Below are 18,047 nucleotides of genomic sequence, written 5' to 3'. Positions count from 1 at the left end.
GTGAGACAAACCGCGAATAGTCAGTGGAGAGCACTTTTTGCCAGTCCTATCTAGTCCAGCGACGGTGGGTTTGTGCCCATAGGTGACGTTGTTTTTGGTGATGTCTGGTGAGGACATCCCTTACAACAGGCCTACAAGCCCTCAGTACAGCCTCTCTCAGCCTATTGCGGACAGTCTGAGCACTGATGGAGGCGTTGCGCATTCCTGGTGTAACTCGGGCAGATGTTGTTGCAAGACTGTACCTGTGCCGCAGGTGTGATGTTTGGATGTACTGATCCTGTGCAGGTGTTGTTACATGTGGTCTGCCACTGCGAGGATGATCAGCTGTCCATCCTGTCTCCCTGTAGCACTGTCTTAGGTGTCTCACAGTACGGACATGGCAATTTATTGTCCTGGCCACATCTGCATTCCTCATGCCTCCTTGCAGCATGCCTAAGGCATGTTCACGCAGATGAGCAGGGACCCTGGGCATCTATCTTTTGGTGTTTGTCAGAGTCAGTAGACAGGCCTCATTGGTGTCCTAAGTTTTCATTACTGTGACCTTAATTGCCTACCATCTGTAAGGTGCATGTTCATTAATTGTTTATGGTTCATTGAACAAGCATGGGAAACAGTTTTTAAATCCTTTAAAATGAAGATCTGTGAAGTTATTTGGATTTTTACAAATTATCTTTGAAAGACAGGGTCCTGAAAAAGGGACATTTATTTTTTTGCTGAGATTATGAAGACAGTTCTATTTCAGGATCATTCATTTATAGGGGCTGAGTTTTTAGCTGCACCTTTCCCCTCAAGGTGCAGACCTATTAGTTTAAAGCTGGAACTTGATTTTATGGCCGCTGCCCAACTGGTGCCTCTCTTCTAACCTACTGCTTTGTGGGAAGTCTATGGTTTGATGGCCAGGATTGTGACATTTGAAGCACATGCTGTCATTAAGACAGTGAGACCGAGTGGAGTGAGCCACATCTTCACATATAGCACATGGGAAGGAGGGAGACAGCTGTGCAGTTCTGCGGGGCTCTCTTGTGGTGGGGTGAGCAGAGTTTTGGTTAATAATAAACTGTTCTAGCAGTGTTACAAGTTGTCATTGTCAACTGATCATTGCTACTCAACTCCTTGAACCGCTGAGGTAAGGATGGGGCGCTCTGAGCTCTCCTCTGTTTTTTGGATGTCTTCCTGTAGTGTCAATGTTTTGTTTCCTCCTTGTAGCACATCTGTCATTTTGGTGGCTGTCTATCAATTCCTGAACTTCACCCACTGTCCATTTCTCCCTAGGCTTGCATCCGAATTTTGTGTACAGTTCATGATTGGGGCAGTGCTTCACAAACATCATGGCGACCGCATGACCCACGTCATCCATCCGTCTGCCCTGTTTTTGTAGACATTCATTAGCTAGATCTGCTACTCGGTTAAGGCGCACCCAGTAGTCTAAGCTACTCTCCCTGTGATAAGGTTTCGTTTCATAAAAATCTTGAAGCAGCGTATTAGAGGAGATGGCCTCACCATAATGCTGTTTCAAAATACTGAAAATAACCTCAGGGTCTCTGCTGATGTTTACAAGGGGGTTACTGCGGATTCCTATCTTGACTAAATTCTTGGCCCTCCCCATTAACCGTTCCATGATTTCATGACCTTGCTCTGGCGTTTTGTAACCTTTCTTTACCAAGTAAGTCTTCATCATTTCCTGCCACTCATACACAGTACATATTTCTGTTCCATCACCTCTGAAAGTGGGTGGCTCACACATGTCAGATTTCATGACAAAGTTTACCTTGGACCAGTCTGGCATGCACACTGGGATGGTGTCGGCGGCGACCTTGGATGGAGTGATATTACTGACAGACTTGAAACAATACTGTTACCAATCTCTTGACCCATCTGTTTGACCAAATCAAACATAACACTGCTGCGTATGGTATTCATCATCATTGGAGTGATTATCATCTCCATCACTCTGACCGGTTGTTTGATCAATAACATCGTCTTGTTCATTTACTGACGTTACACCAGCACTCCCAGAAAAGCTATGCTATACCATTCTAGCTATCTGAGCCCCCCTACCAATACTGGGGGTAACAATATAACAGTTAACTCCCCTAGGTTGTAAGTCCTCAGTCACCATTAAAAGTGGTGGATCACCATTGGGCTTGACCAAAGTACCTGGATTTTTGGTGTGGACATGTTATTCATGACAAATATTTAAATCGACTGTCTCTTGAAGTTGACGGGAGTTGTGGTCCTCCTCTCTGGAGGAGATGATCGGCGACAACTGATCTTGGCACCAATTTTGTAACCAACTTCACATAGCCCCCCAGAAGGAAGGCACACGGACACCGACACTTCAGTTTGACTTGGTTTTTATCTGCAGAAAAATATATCAAACAGTGATGACAGGCATTGACAGGACGGTCCCAGCCACATGTTCACTGCTCTCAGAATATATCCACAAAGTGATCGTATAATATAAATGCATTGTGTTTAGAAAATAACAAAAATACAGAAAAGCATACCTGCAGTAAAAGATATCAAACGGTGATGACAGGCATTGACAGGACGGTCACAGCCACACACTCACTGGTTAGGTAGTACACAAGATATATTTTTAGATAGGAGCAACAGTAATGATACATGCCCTCAATGTGAAGTGATATTATAATCCATAAATACAGAGCACAAGTACAACCCTTTGTTTTTTTACCCCTTTTTTCTTCCCAATTGATAGTAGTTACAGTCTTGTCTCATCGCTGCAAATCCAATACGGACTCGGGAGAGGCGAAGGTCAAGAGCCATGCGTCCTCCGAAACACAACAAAACCAAGCCACACTGCTTCTTGACACAATGCACATCCAACCTGGAAGCCAGCCGCACCAATGTGTCGGGGGAAACACTGTACACCTGGCGACCTGTTCAGCGTGCACTGCACCTACACAGGAGTCGCTAGTGCGCGATGAGACAAGGATATTCCTGCCGGTCAAACCCGGACGACGCTAGGCAAATTGTGCGCCGCCCCATGGGCCTCCCGGTCGCGGCTGGCTGCGACAGAGCCTTGGCTCAAACCCAGAATCTCTGGTGGCACAGCTAGCACTGCAATGCAATTAAGGTAGTAAGAAAATAAACATTCACTTAATATTTTGATCAATCACCTGATAGCAATAGCTAGCGTGACATTACAGTGCACTGATTGACAGTGCTAGTCAGCTCGTCATTAACATGGCTAGCAAAGCCAGTAAAAACTTGGTTAACTTATCGAAATAGGCCTTAAATACATTAATGGTAAGATAAATATATACATAGTCACATTCACTATTGAATATGAACCCGTATAGATTTTTAAACCGTTTTTAATGTAGACACGAACCTGCTCTCAGAATATCTCTCTCAGACTGAAGAGCAGGCAGACTAACTTGAAACCCGCTAGTTGTTCTTTCAAGGAAAATAATCCGATGGACCTCTCGTATTGCCAACGGCAGCAAATATTTTTATGAATTCGACAACACATAATGAAAGGAATCTTTATTTATGTCACACCTTTTCCTGAAGTGAATGGTTTCACCCACTACTCTACCCACGAACTGGTGTGTTCTTTGATATCTACAGGTTGATGGAAACTCTACATTTTCACTTTGTCACACAGGCATGCCAGCTAAGATAGCTACACTCAGAATAAAAAGCATTCCAAAAGTGTTATGTGTCTGTCCCCATAGGAGATCCCTTTCTCGTTTCAGGTAGAACCCTCTGTGGAAAGGATTCTGTGCATGGAACCCAAAAGGGTTCTACCTGGAACCAAAAGGGGTTCTTCAAAGAGTTTTCCTATGGAGATAGCCAAAGAACAGTTTTTGGGTTTTAGATAGCACTTTTCTCTCTGAGTGTAGACAAGCTAGGGTCTATAAAGCCTTGTTCACATAGGTTCACATTGGCTCATTTAAAGTGACTCAAATGCAATTTGTTTGCATCTTTCCTGCAGGGAGAACAGCCAAAAAGCACATGGAAATGGATATTTCAAGCCACATTTCACCCCACCTTCGTAGGTGGTTTGAAGTCAGATCCAAATCTGATTCCTAGACATGCGATGTGTGTCTGAATGGTAAAATAAGATTTTTTTGGGGCATGCTCCACATTTTTGGGGCATGCGCGACATTATATCAGTCTGCTAATACAGGACTAGTAAAGGCCAAGTGAACTACTTTTGTGATTTTTTTTATATTCAGATTTTTCAGGGGGTGCTGCAGCCCCCTCAACCCCTACTTCCCGCAGTTATGAGTCTATCCAATATCAAGCCAGGTTGGCAGCAAAAGCACATTTTAATGTTATTTTCACAGAAAATGTACAACCATATGTTTGTTAAAAAAATAACAAATAATTACTCAGATAAAAAACTGTATTGATTCTGAACACTCCCAAGTCCCAACTTCAGCAGGCAAGTCTCAATTTCCACTGAAGTTTCTAGCCACTAGCATAAACTAGCTCGTTGGAAAGGGCTAAAAACAGAAATACGAGATTTGACTGCAGGAATGTCCACCAGATCTGTTCATTTCTCTACCATAAACCGCCTCAATGTCGTTTTAGAGAATTTGTCAGTATGTCCAACCAGCCTCACAACCGCAGACCACGTGTAACCACACCAGCCCAGGACCTCCACTTCTGACTTCCACCTGCGGGATGGTCTAAGACCAGCCAACCGGACACCTGTTGTTTTGCACAACCAAAGAATTTCTGCACAAACTGTCAGAAACAGTCTCAGGGAAGCTCATCTGCGTGCTCGTTGTCCTCACCAGGGTCTTGGCGTGACTGCAGTTCGGTGTCCTAACCAACTTCAGTGGGCAAATGCTCACCTTCAATGGCCACTGGCACGCTGGAGAAGTGTGCTCTTCACGGATGAATCCCGGTTTCAACTGCACCGGGCAGATGGCAGATGTATGTGGCATGGTGTGGGTTTGCTGATGTCAATGTTGTGAACAGAGTGCCCCATGTTGGCGGTGGGATTAAGGTATGGGCAGGCATAAACTACAGACAATAAACACAATTGTATTTTATCGTTGGCAATTTGAATGCACAGAGATACCGTGACGAGATGCTGAGGCCCACTGTCATGCCATTCATCCGCTGCCATCATCTCATGTTTCAGCATGATAATGCACGGCCCCATGTAGCAAGGATCTGTACACAATTCCTGGAAGCTGAAAATGTCCCACTTCATTCATGGTCTGCATACTCACCAGACATGTCACACATTGAGCATGTTTAGAATGCTCTGGATGGATGTGTACGACAGCGTGTTCCAGTTCCGGCCAAATATCCAGCAACTTCTCACAGCCATTAAAGAGGAGTGGGACAACATTCACAATCAACAGCTTGATCAACTCAATGCGAAGGAGATGTGTCATACTGCATGAGGCAAATGGTGGTCACACCAGATACTGACTGGTTTTATGATCCACATCCCTACAATTTTTAAAGCTATCCGTTTCCAACAGATGCATATCTGTATTCCTAGTCATGTGAAATTAGGGCCTAATGAGTATGACTGCTTTCCTCATATTGACTGATTTCCTTATATGACCTGTAACTTTAAAATATTTGACCTTGCATGTTGAGTTCATATTTTTATTCAGTGTAGTAGCCTTGTGCAGGAAAATATGATATATGCTCATATTAGTAACAAAAAAATCTGGTAACTAAATATAACATAACAAGAGCAATCATTTGCTGTTAATGAGAAGAGCGAAAAACAATTTATTGTATATTTGCATTCTGAAACAAATAGGCATATATTTCCTATTATTGATTTCATTTCAATGATCACTGCAGAATAAATTCCTCACCTTTTCCTTACCATGCACATGTACCTATTAGATTTTTTTGCATTGCATCTGACAGAGAGCGCGGTTTATAACATTCAGTAGAATTTAACAGGTGAACAGACAGTTGATATTTTGCATTGAAGTGTGTAGACTCCCACTGTAAGTAGGCCTACTGTAGATTTACTTTTTTTAACGAGAATTAGCGGGCAGTGCAGCATAGCCTATATACTCTAGGTTCGAGAAAAAGTAAATGCAAAACATTATTGAATTCAAACGATCTGTTTACAGGTTCACAACAATGTGCAATTGTTTGTGTCTGTCTGACGTTTAAATAGGACAAATGTCACTGCAAAATAAAACATTTTGCCAACCCCTCCATAGACATTTGATCAAGTTTGCCATTATTTGTAAATTCCTTAGATACTGTCTTGTCATAATTCCAAAATATACAGCAAATAAAGGCGTTGTTGTCACCATAAAAGATGAACAATGGGCGCGTTTCAGGCAAAGTTATGACGCTTGTTCACGCGCAGAGTTTCACGACAGGTCTGATTTATAATGGGAAACATGCCTATGTGTATGGCGTGCGCCAGGTTTTAAAAATCTCAATGGTTTTTGTGTGTGTGTAGTCTTTTCAGAATGGCACACGCAGATATTTAGTGTTCCATTTACACAATGATTTTGAACAAGGCCCCAGGTGCCTCATTTATAAACCAGGCATAATTACAAAATATACCCCAACATGTGCATGTGCCAGTTTTCAATCAAAGGTCAGCATTTCTAATAATTGAACTTGACACGAATTTGCTCACCTCCCCGCAAACTTTAGACCAAACGGTTGAAATATTGTATTGCAAGCTGGCAAGTATTTTGTGCAAAAGGGGGAAGATGAACAGCTTATTCATTAAAACAAAGAACAAAATATTAACAAGAATGCATCCATTTAGTGAGATGGGTTTTATTTGTAGAACATTTTATTTTCATAACCATTGCATAATATATTCCTCACATTTTCTGGGTGTGATGGGTTCATATTTCCAAAGAAGCCATATTCTACAACAAATTACCATTATCATCTCATTGAATTGGACCTAGTAGCCTTGTAAATAGATATACAAATAGACCTTGCCTTTCAAGTCCTGCAATATCATAGGCAGCGCGGTTTATAATACCGGTATACAGTCGATTTTAACAGCTGATATTTTACATTAAAGTAGACCTATGTATGCTTTTGTAAGTACTGTAATAAAAATTGTGCCTGCCCTACAATGTTTTAAAATTGCGGGTAGTCCATCATATTTAGGTTTGGGGAAAAGTCCATTGCAAAACATTACTGAATTCAAACGTTATGCTGACAGGTTCACAGCGATTTTCCATAGATTTCTCGTTCAGAAACTGGCAGTCCTATTCCAGATTCAGTATACATTTCTGCAAAAAAATGTAAACATTAAATAGACCGGTAGTTATGTATTATGTAAAATAATTTAGAGTATGGGTGATAGACTGACTGAATGATAGTCTATAGGATTGATGTGCGATAGGATCCCGACATCATTCCCTATTTAATCTCAGAGCCTATATCAAGGCAGGACATATAAAGACAATAATATATTGATAAACAATATTTTGCATGCCTTGGTCTAATACCAATAGTTCAAACCTATACAGCAAATGAAAGGCATTATTGTCACCATGGAAGGTGAACGGAGGGCGTTTTCAAGGCGGAGTTTTATAAGGTATGGCTTTAATGCTCGCTCACGCGCGCACAAACATGCGTATGTGTGGCGTGCGCCAAGTTTATAAATCTCTATATTTTTGTACGTGCGCAGACTTGTCAGAAATGGCGCACGCAGAAATGTACTGTGACATTAATTAATTATGCAACGGTTATAAATGAGGCTCCTGGCAAGTCGTAGAGCATCTCCCAGTTAAAGGGCATCCTCCATCCATACAGGGCAATCCATTCTGCAAAAAGCATCATCCTTTATGCGCCATCAACTACAATGATCAGAATGCATAGCACGGTTTCATCAGCACAATTACTGTTGGCGATACTATTTGAGCACAGTTAGTTAAATGTTTAAACGTTTTCAGCATATCACTTTAAATTGTCCCTTTATTTGACATTTTGCAAGAAAACTAGCTAGGCACTATACCAACGTGACTGAAAGAGACTGCTTGTGCTAGCAGTCATTTGCTAGCAGGTCGCGAGGTGGCAATGCATGTATGCCATGATAAACCGACGAGAAGTGCATTTTTACAAGACAAGCTATCCAGGCTTGCTGTTATAAGCTAGTTACGTATATGTAATCTATGTATTTATGTTGCTAGCATGGCAAGCAGTTGGCTAGCTGTGTTGTCATCTATTTCCAATTGGTGGCGTCACGTGAGTTGGCACCCGGATTTGAATCACCTCTTCCAGTTTAGAAACGCTTGCATATATTATGTGTCTGGTGTAATTTGGCCGGAACAGCAATTTATAGGCCTATTGCTGTTTGGTAAAGCACTAGTTGAGTTTGCATGCTACTATTACCCTACTTGTGGATCCATCCATGTCATTGTTTACATGGCGTTGCTTTGTATCAATATTGACGATCTAGGATCACAGGTGTCAAACTCATTCTACAGAGGACTGTGTCTAAGGGTTTTTGCTCCTCACTTGTACTTAATTAAGGTCACTAATTAGTAAGGAACTCCTCACACCTGGTTGTCTAGGGCCTAATTGTAAGGAAAAACTCAAACTTGCCGACACTAGGCCCTCCATTGAATTAGTTTGACACCCCTAATCTAGGCCTATTTGCTTTAGGCTATATTGTAGCTAAGCAATATTGACCAGCCATTTGCTAGGCTATATTGTAGCTAAGCAGCAAAACATGTGCGTCATGAAGCAATTACAAACGCTGTATGGTCTCCCAAATTCGGGTACATTTTAACGAGCTGGAACGAATTACAGCACAGTGGCTTTTTGTTTTTATTGTAATGCCATATTGCCTGAAACTATGGTTGGGCGGCATCCTTGTCATCTATGCATAGTCACGTTAATTAACTCTACCTACATGTACATAGTACCTCAACTAACCGGTGCCCCCACACATTGACTCTGTACCGGCACCCCACCATATATAGTTATTTTTTACTGCTCCTCTTTAATACTTGTTACTTTTATCTCTTATTCTTGCCATATTATTTTTAAGCTGCACTGTCGGTTAGGGGCTCTTAAGCTCGTAAATTACAATGACGCCCTTCCAAAAGGTCTCTTACGGGGTCTGGGATTCAAAATATACTGTTGTATACGGCGCATTTGATCCAGATTTCCATACCTTTCCTGTACCATATTTTATTTAACTAGGCAAGTCAGTTAAGAACATTCTTATTTACAATGACGCCCTTCCAAAAAGGTCTCCTACGGGGTCTGGGATCAAAAATATAGGACAAAACATACATCATGACGAGACAACACAATACTACATAAAGAGAGACCTAAGACAATGTAGCATGGCAGCCACACAACATGGTAGCAGCACAAAACATGGTACAAACATTATTGAGCACAGACAACAGCACAAAGGGCAAGAAGATAGAGACAACAATACATCACACAAAGAAGCCACAACTGTCAGTAAGAGTGTCCATGATTGAGATATAACTGTCTAGTTTGAGTGTTTGTTGCAGCTTGTTCCAGTTGCTAGCTGCAGTGAACTGAAAGAGGAGCTACCCAGGGATGTGTGCGCTTTGGGGACCTTTAACAGAATGTGACTGGCAGACCATGTGTTGTATGTGGAGGATGAGGGCCTCAGTAGATATCTCAGATAACTGGGAGTGAGACCTAAGAGGGTTTTATAAAAAAGCTTCAACCAGTGGGTCTTGCGATGGGTATACAGAGATGACCAGTTTACAGAGGAGTATAGAGTGCAGTGATGTGTCCTATCAGGAGCATTGGCATGGAACGCTGTTTGGGTCATTGTGTGTCAAAAAGATACATGTCAAATAACACTATTTGACACATCAAATAACAATATGTAAACTATATGCAAATGTTGGCCAATCACTATATGAAAAACTTCTCATTCATCATCACCAACAAATGACCAAGTCATGTCGAACCTTGAAAACATGACTGCTTTTTACATTTTGCCAGCGAAGTGAAACCACCTTTACAACCACCCCAGGAGGATCGGGTGGTTCAAAGGTAGGATTAATTCTGGAAGGTTAGGTAATACCTGACAAAAGTCAACATTAACCGGCACAACTACCTAGTAACGTTAGCTAGCTAATGATTGCAACAGCTAACGTTACCGTGGGGTGCGCGAGTATGGGCGGCGTCGACTATGCTGAGTGTCATTATTGTAACTTTTATAACGTTTGCACATGTCAGATTTCAATCGTTCAGGAGATGGAATATTGCTGGAGTCCAAAGGCGGCAAACCGGGAGAAGCATCGCTGACCCTAACATCCTGCAGCTGAACAGGATAGGTACATTTTCCCTATATGCATGAGGACAGTGCTTGCTTTGTAAGTAAGCTAGGTGTGAATCTGTCTTGAGATTAAACAGACTTATTGAAGGTTATTTTACTGATTTAAAGATCATGGACTGTCCCTGTTCTATATTAGGATAATTTATTAGATTTAAATAATGTTTCCATATCTCAGTATCTTTAGAGTATCCTGTGAGGCAGATCAAAGTGCCCTATGGTCAGGAGGAGAGCAGCTTCTTGAAGGTTGTCGGAAACATTCCCCCAAATGAATCCAAATGTGGAGGCCTTTAAGACAGACAGGAGAAGACTCGTTCCCCTACAAAAAAAGGATTGTTGTCAAGACAATGGAGGACAGAGATGGTGTGGTTGAATTGGTGGCTCAACAATTTGTCCAAGGGAGCATGCAGGTGGCCTTGGAGCAGTAAGTCAACTCTAGTCATAAATCTGTACAGAAGTTGAGTGAACGTCTTTCATCGGTACTCATACGAGTCAAGATTGTCACTGATGATCACATTTGCATTAAGATCGTTTGGACTCTTTCCCATTTCTCAGGTACTGATGAAAGACGTTCACTCAACTTCTGTTCTTCCGAGGTAAAATTAATCTAGCTAGTTAACAATGGCTGCCTAATTTCTCGAAATGGTAAATCTGCCATCTCTGATTGCACCAGACTGCTGACCACGGACAGAAGAGATGGACTGCAACCATCAATAGCCAGGTAATGTTAACTTAATGTTAATGTTAGTATCGGTGAATCGTTGTGACATGAAATACGAGTGATAGTGTAATCAATGTGTAATAACTACGTAAAAAAATGAATGAGAGTGTTAATTATGTGATGTGCTCATATTCAGGTCCTGATTGGTCAAGAAGCTTATTTGACGTGTCAAAGTGTTATTTGACGTGTATCTTTTTGACACGCAAAGACCCAAATGGCATTCCATACATTGGTGGCAAATCTGATGGCCGAATGGTAAAGACCATCTAGAAGCTCGAGAGCACCCTTACCTGCTGTTCTATAAATTACGCCTCTGTAATCAAGCATGGGTAGCAACAGGTCGCAGTAACTTGTAACTATGACTAGTTCGTCAAACAACAACACAAAGGGCAGGAGTGATACAGCCTGGTTTGGCGGTTGATTGCTGGCTGATAATGTTAAAAACTTCGGCAACATATTTCTAATAATAAATCATTTTACAAAATCAGTTAATTATAGTTAGATATCAAGATTAGAGCAGGTAAAAATAGAGCATCTGAGATTTTAAAATATATTGTGATTGTACTGGTTGTCGACTTACTGATATCTCAGGGTTGTAGAGCTCATTGAGTAGTTTCTTGGCTTCAATGACCATCACTGGCCACGAAGCAGGCACTGGGTGAGTTGCAGTAGACACCTGCAGTGGAAAAAACAATTACAACCTGACAGTAATTGTAGCTACAGGGTTTTCAAAGGTCAATCCACTGACTGCCTCCTTCCTTACCAAGGCAGTTGCTAGGGATGAGTGTGGGCAGCCAGGCTGTTGGAGAAGGCGTAGGAGTGGAGAAGGTTTTTCCTGGCTAGCTCAGATACCCCTCCAGAGAAGGACAAGGGCTCCACCAGGGTCCACCTTCCACAGGATGAGCTTGCTGTAAATGGCATTTGGGTACTTCGACATGGCACCCAGGGACACCCGGCAGGGCCTGCCCCTGATGGGCTGGGAGAGGGCGGCCATGACACTGTCCACGTCGGGGGTGCGCATGGCATTGTGGTGCGAGGTGGTGAGGAGCAGGGGCAACAGGGAGTGGCAGGCCAGGTTGTTGAGGTGGAAGCAGTGGCCGCAGTAGCGCTACTTGTGCGACACGCTAAGAACGGTTGAGAAGGCAGAACGGTTGAGAAGGCAGGCGAAGCTGACCGCCCACTGGTTCAGGGAGCCGTTTGCGTGCATGGCGATCATGAGCGCATTGGGGGTGAAGATGCTGAGGATCAGGGTGCTGGAGGCTGCCTTGCTCTGGCTGTTGGTGATGAGCACCGAGGAGGAGTGGATGGCCAGTTCCACATTCTTGTTGCAGGCATACATGACCAAGCTGCGGCTCAGAGAGTTGGCTTCGACCGTGGGAAGGCCACAGGAATCCGAGACAAAGGACACCTGTCACGGGCCAATGGAAACACATTTGCCAGTCAGTGCTACTTTAGTTCCTCACAAAAATTCCTTAGCATTATTATGCACTGCGTTTTCCTCTGTAAAAAATTAAGAAATATTAAGGCAGCCAGCCTTAATAAACCTGTATGTCACTTAAATAGAGATTCCATAAGCAGCGTTTTATACTGCAGAGAAATGCATCAAGGGAATTTCCAATTTCATATAATGTAACACTTAATTCAAATATACAGTAATTAACCCAGCGTCAGTGAGAATCCATTAAAATGGAAGTTGTACAATGCAACTGTTAAAATGAAATCAGTGTTACAGAGACAGCTAGTGTTGTTTTCAACATTGCATGTATAAAAAGACACGCAAAACAGAAATTGGTCAATCGGTCACAGGGCACAATCAGTCACACCACATACACTACATCTAATTTATCTTCTATTATGATGGAGAAACCATAGATGTCGTCAGTTTTGCTCGTTTGCTGATGCAAATACAACATTTTGACAGAGTGCATCAGTCAAAGATGAAATGCATCGTTCTATTGTAATGTAAAACAGAAATGTCAGTCAGGTTGCTTTCCTAATGAAGGTAACGTACCTGGACCTGCCGGGGTGATACTCATCCAGCATGTCAACGTGCCACTCCAGCAGAGCCGTCCATGGGGTGTATACTGAACAGCATGTCTGCCCCTCTGTTCCAGTTATCTAGTAGAATCTGCACCTGGTCCTTCACCGCTGCAGGAGGCAGCTGGACGGACGCCACGTTGGGTCCTCGTTCTGCCGCACGTCTAGCAGCCTCCTCTACCTCCTGCTCATAATCAGACATACACACAGGAGAAAGCTCACAGCCTAGTCCTCATATCCACACCACTAAAGGGTAAATACATGATAGGCTTTCGCTTTCATTTTGGTAGAAATCAAACTGCTCTAGAATTCTAAAACTGTTTAGTTAGAATAGAGTTACGGATAACTTCTTGTCATTGTCAAACAATTTATCAAAAGAGGTATATTACACCACAACAAAAATTGCACTTTCATTTCAAGGTTAAAAGTTAATCATATTGGCCAATGCCTTTTTGAACGACATGTTGTGCAATCTGGTCAAGTGTGACAATGCAGTCATTTAGAGCACTGGGGTGTGTTCCCTAGGAACCAAGCGGAAGCAAACAGCCAAAAACAGTGAGGTACTAACCTGAATTTTTCCAATAAGAAAATGCTACATTTTATTCCAAAACGTTTTAATTGCGAAACGTTTTTCATTACAAAAATGTTTTCTATTGCATAACGTTTTGCACTAATGAATACACCGCTGCACGCTACCTACCCTCCTGGGAGTTTTGTTTTGTTTTTTTAGTTGTGCTGCTCCATGCTGCCCCTGAGCTGCTGCAGGAACACCTCCATGGTTAGGGTGAGGTACAGCTCCTGGTTGTTGAGCCAGTGCACGGTGAAGGGCCCGCCAGGCTCCTCGTCATCCCACCCACAGTGACGTGATGGAGGGCAGCAGGAGGATATCTGCACCAGACACACATATCATCACTAACTCTGTACAGTAATGTGTGTGTGTGTAGGGCCCAGTGTTAACCCTGGTCAGGTTACATTGCCAGGAAACACTTTAGACCCTCAATATGTGCAACGATGACTGATCCGTCAGATGTGCTTGTAAGACCGAGTCTAATCCTATTCTTAACCATTAAGTACAGTAGAGTTTGAAAGAGGCTGTTAAAGATACGTTTTATCCTAAAATGAACTGTTATGCAATGTAAACAATGCTACTGAACCTCTTTATGAATGGTGACAGTTGGTTTGTGTCTTGAATACCTGTGGCAGGGTTGATGCTGGCAGCGATGTGGAAGTGGCAGAGAGAGTTGGCATGGAGCATGCTGTTGTAGTGTGTGCTCTGCTGGTACGGGAGGCAGCCGTCAGGGAGGGCTGAGCCACACCTCAACAGGGCTCTGCACAACTCCTGCAGGTTCAACTGAGGCAAGAAACAAAATGGCTCCTAAGTAGGGCTCCCTCTCTTTGGAAAGCCAGACGAACTAAAATAGTAGCTCTGATATCGCAGTCAGTGATTTTAATAAATGATTCTGCAAATGTCAAACTTTCATCACATTTACATATAAAAAATTTTCCCCAATGTAATGTGTCTCTTGCTTATGTGTGTCTGCATTTCTGGCGAGACGCATAACCATGTAATGACCACCTTCAAGTTTTGTACACTAGAAGTAATGAGGAGAGTGCATCCGATCATACAACTAGTTACTAGGTCACCTCAACAAAGGCCAAAATACATTAAGAAAAAAGAGCGGAGGTACAGTAATTCAAGGGTGTACTGTACAGAAACAAGGACAATTTTCTTAATGAAGTTCTCAAGGGCTGCAAATCCTGGAAAACAATCTTCCTGACAGATATCCAATTCATTATGCCCTTTAGCTCTAAGCAAGCTGCTCTCACATCTTCTCACCAGCCTGATGGACTAAGAAGCTGCGCTGGAGACACTTTTCCTACCTCCAAGGTGTTCCTGCCCTGCATTTTTGATATGAGAGGGAGTCTTGTCGATTTGAGCATGTCGCTGTTCTGGCTGTTATTAACATGTCTGAGCGTGTGTCCGGACAGCAAGGTGGCACTGGGAAGCAGGGTCTCGGCCCACAGGCGACACGCACTGTCCTTACAACAGGTCAGTAGCATATTACCCACAGAAGCCCTGGAGGGAAGGGAAACAGAGAATAGAGCTTTGTCAGATCAGGTATGGACAAACAAGGACAATATCAGTGCTTCTAAAACCTTTAATGATGGGTATTACTGTGGCATGTACTTGCTGGTCTTTCTCCAGAAGAAGCCTGTCACAGATCGTGGGTGGGCCAGGTAGACAAATGAGAAGTCCAGCTCCCACTGGGATTAATTACACATTTACTACAAAGGCTAATGGCTATTTGAGTGTGCACTTAATGAGTCATGTGTTTCTCATGTCTTTCCTTTAAAACAAACCGAGTGGCGCAGCAGTCTAAGGCACTGCATCTCAGTGCTAGAGGCGTCACTACAGACCCTGGTTCAATCCCAGGCTATATCACAACCGGCCGTGACCGGGAGTCCCATAGGGTGGCGCACAATTGGCCCAGCGTCGTCAAAGTTAGGGGATGTTGTTGGCTGGGGTAGGCAGTCATTGTAAAATAAGAATTTGTTCTTATCTTTAATAAAGGTTAACTAAATAAAATTAAAAAAAATATGGACACCAAAGGCCACCCTGGCAGTTGCAAAGAATTCTCCATCTGGAGAGAACTTCATGAACTGAATTAGGGAAGCGGTTCAATCTAAGCAGCTGAGGGGGAAACGACAGCATATCAGTAATGCATGAAAAGGTTTTTGGGAATAAAAAATAAAAAAGTGCAGTTCCTACTTGTAGTGCCAGATACACATCCAGGGACACTGAGGGTCACCAAGGGTTATTTCTGCAAGTTCTCCTTCCTCATCCAAACCATCACTGATATTAGACCACAGCTGGAGGCCCCAATTAGGAGATGAATGCCTGTGCGCATCAACAACAAAAAAACAGACAATAAAATAAAAACATATTGGGGCAGCAAGGTAGCCTAGTGGTTAGTGTTGGGCCAGTAACTGAAAGGTTGCTAGATCGAATCCATGAGTTGACAAGGTAAAAATCTGGCAGTTAACCCACTGTTCTAGGCAGTCATTGTAAATAAGAATTTGTTATTAACTGACTTGCCTAGTTAAAGGTTCAATTAAAAATGTGAAAAACACGTTCTTATTCGAAAAGATACAAAATACACTTATCAAAATGGTTTGACCTGTGGGGTCCCAGGCCAGGTTGCGTTCTAAACTGCAAAACAAACTGTCCAATCGTCTGCCACTGGTAGCTCAGTTTCTATACGCGCACAAGCATTAGAACAATCAAATCCAAATGTTAATATCAACTCATTCGGAACAATAGATGTGTCATTTCCTTGCATATGTAGTATTTGAACTAATAGTGGAGTCATTAAGAATCAATTACTTCTTTAGAAGCAATACAATTAGCACTTAGAGCTGATGCCCGGTCTTTCTGGTTCCATATTAAGCTGCAATCCGTCAGCAACAATGAAGAGGGGGGACATTTTAATCAACGTGAAGACATTGTCACTGATTATAACAAGTACTATGCACATACTTGTGACTTTTGAGAGAACTGAGTTGCAGACCAATGTGGAGCATGAAGATGATCAAAGACGACAGTACTGAAATATGCATCAAAGAAATTAGTACATAAACTAGCCCAATTGTTAAGGAATCCTCACAGATTGTTTTTAGCCACATGTTCAGGGAACAGAACATAATAAAATCCTACCCAAGGAACAAATATCCAAAAAGCAGAAGAATGTATTGGGACCTTAGAAATGTTGTAATTGTACTTTAAGCATTTTACCACATGCTAAATGTTGTCTACTCAGCATAATTTGAAATCTGACCAAATAAGTCACACAGATATGTTGGCCTAACTAATGACTGATCCAAATGAGGTATTTCCATGGCTATGCACAAAATTAACTACAGGCAAATGCTTACTTGCTTAGAGAATATAGGTTGTCTAACACAATATTCCAACTGTCAGGAAGACTAAATGTCATAGAGTATTGAGTCTGAGTCAGTTGTTTGTCTATTTATTGCTACAATGACAGATTAAGGCTCATGGGACAAAATGACATATCAGGACCTTTTACGCCGTCTTTAGTCACTGGCTGGGTTTGCTTCTGTTCCTTCATTTCCTTTCAAACAAACATTGACATCTATTGTCAGCGTAGACTGCCAAGCTCAATGACTAGTACATAACTGAAAATGTATTGTTAACCTAGGAGGAAAGCACAATGGACAAACTATTTATTTTTTAAATACATACAAAAAAAAACATACACCGAGTATACCATACAATAGGAACACCTTCCTAATATTGAGTTGCACCTCCCCTTTTGTCCTCGGAACAGCCTCAAAATCGTCAGGGCATGGACTCTACAAGGTGTCGAAAGAATATATCTCGAGGCTTAAAAATCCTTCTTTAACCTGTCTCCCCTTCAGCTACACTGATTGAAGTGGATTTAACAAGTGACATCAATAAGCAATCATAGCTTTCACCTGGTCAGTCTGTCATGGAAAGAGGTGTTAATATTTCATATACTCAGTGTGCAGATGTACAGAAACATCAACGACATTACACCTGCACAGCCCCACCTGTTCTCACCCCCATCTCCAGTGCCTACACTACTCTATAACCACTTCCTCAAAGTGCACCATTTTGTTCCTGTTGCCCACTCTGTCAATATTTAGATAATGAAGCACCACATTTCTCCATTGCCTTAACAATGGAGGATTGGTTGATTTCCAGTTAGGTATACATTTTCTCAAGATAGTTGATGAGTATCATCCAACCCATCGGGTCTCTCTGCACACTCATATGACATGTCTTGAAATCTGCAGACAAATGATTAAAAAGAGCATTTACATTGAAACACTGACAGCCAACTTCCTAACTCCGCCGATAACGTTGCCTTTATAGCATTCCCAGAAGGCATAGATAGTTACTGTTAGTTTACACTTAAGACAAGACTGTCGTTATGCTGTAAAATGTGTGCATTTTGTTTCTTGTATAATACATTC

At 42.2% G+C, this 18,047-nt stretch overlaps 2 long non-coding RNA genes across 2 annotated transcripts; both read right to left on the bottom strand.

Moving 5' to 3' along the window:
• Positions 1-9,755: 9,755 nt before the first annotated feature.
• Positions 9,756-12,396, bottom strand: LOC118937443. The gene is made up of 3 exons (XR_005034793.1): positions 11,755-12,396; positions 11,572-11,667; positions 9,756-10,589 (listed from the first exon to the last, which is right to left on the bottom strand). It is a non-coding gene; the product is annotated as an uncharacterized LOC118937443 (long non-coding RNA).
• A 612-nt stretch (positions 12,397-13,008) lies between these two features.
• Positions 13,009-14,375, bottom strand: LOC118937442. The gene is made up of 3 exons (XR_005034792.1): positions 14,223-14,375; positions 13,729-13,916; positions 13,009-13,212 (listed from the first exon to the last, which is right to left on the bottom strand). It is a non-coding gene; the product is annotated as an uncharacterized LOC118937442 (long non-coding RNA).
• Positions 14,376-18,047: the final 3,672 nt, after the last annotated feature.

The sequence above is a fragment of the Oncorhynchus mykiss genome, chromosome 11 (genome assembly GCF_013265735.2).
Source record: "Oncorhynchus mykiss isolate Arlee chromosome 11, USDA_OmykA_1.1, whole genome shotgun sequence".
NCBI lineage: Eukaryota > Metazoa > Chordata > Actinopteri > Salmoniformes > Salmonidae > Oncorhynchus > Oncorhynchus mykiss.
Note: the sequence above shows the minus strand (reverse complement) of the source record. Positions and strands in the feature narration are given on the sequence as shown.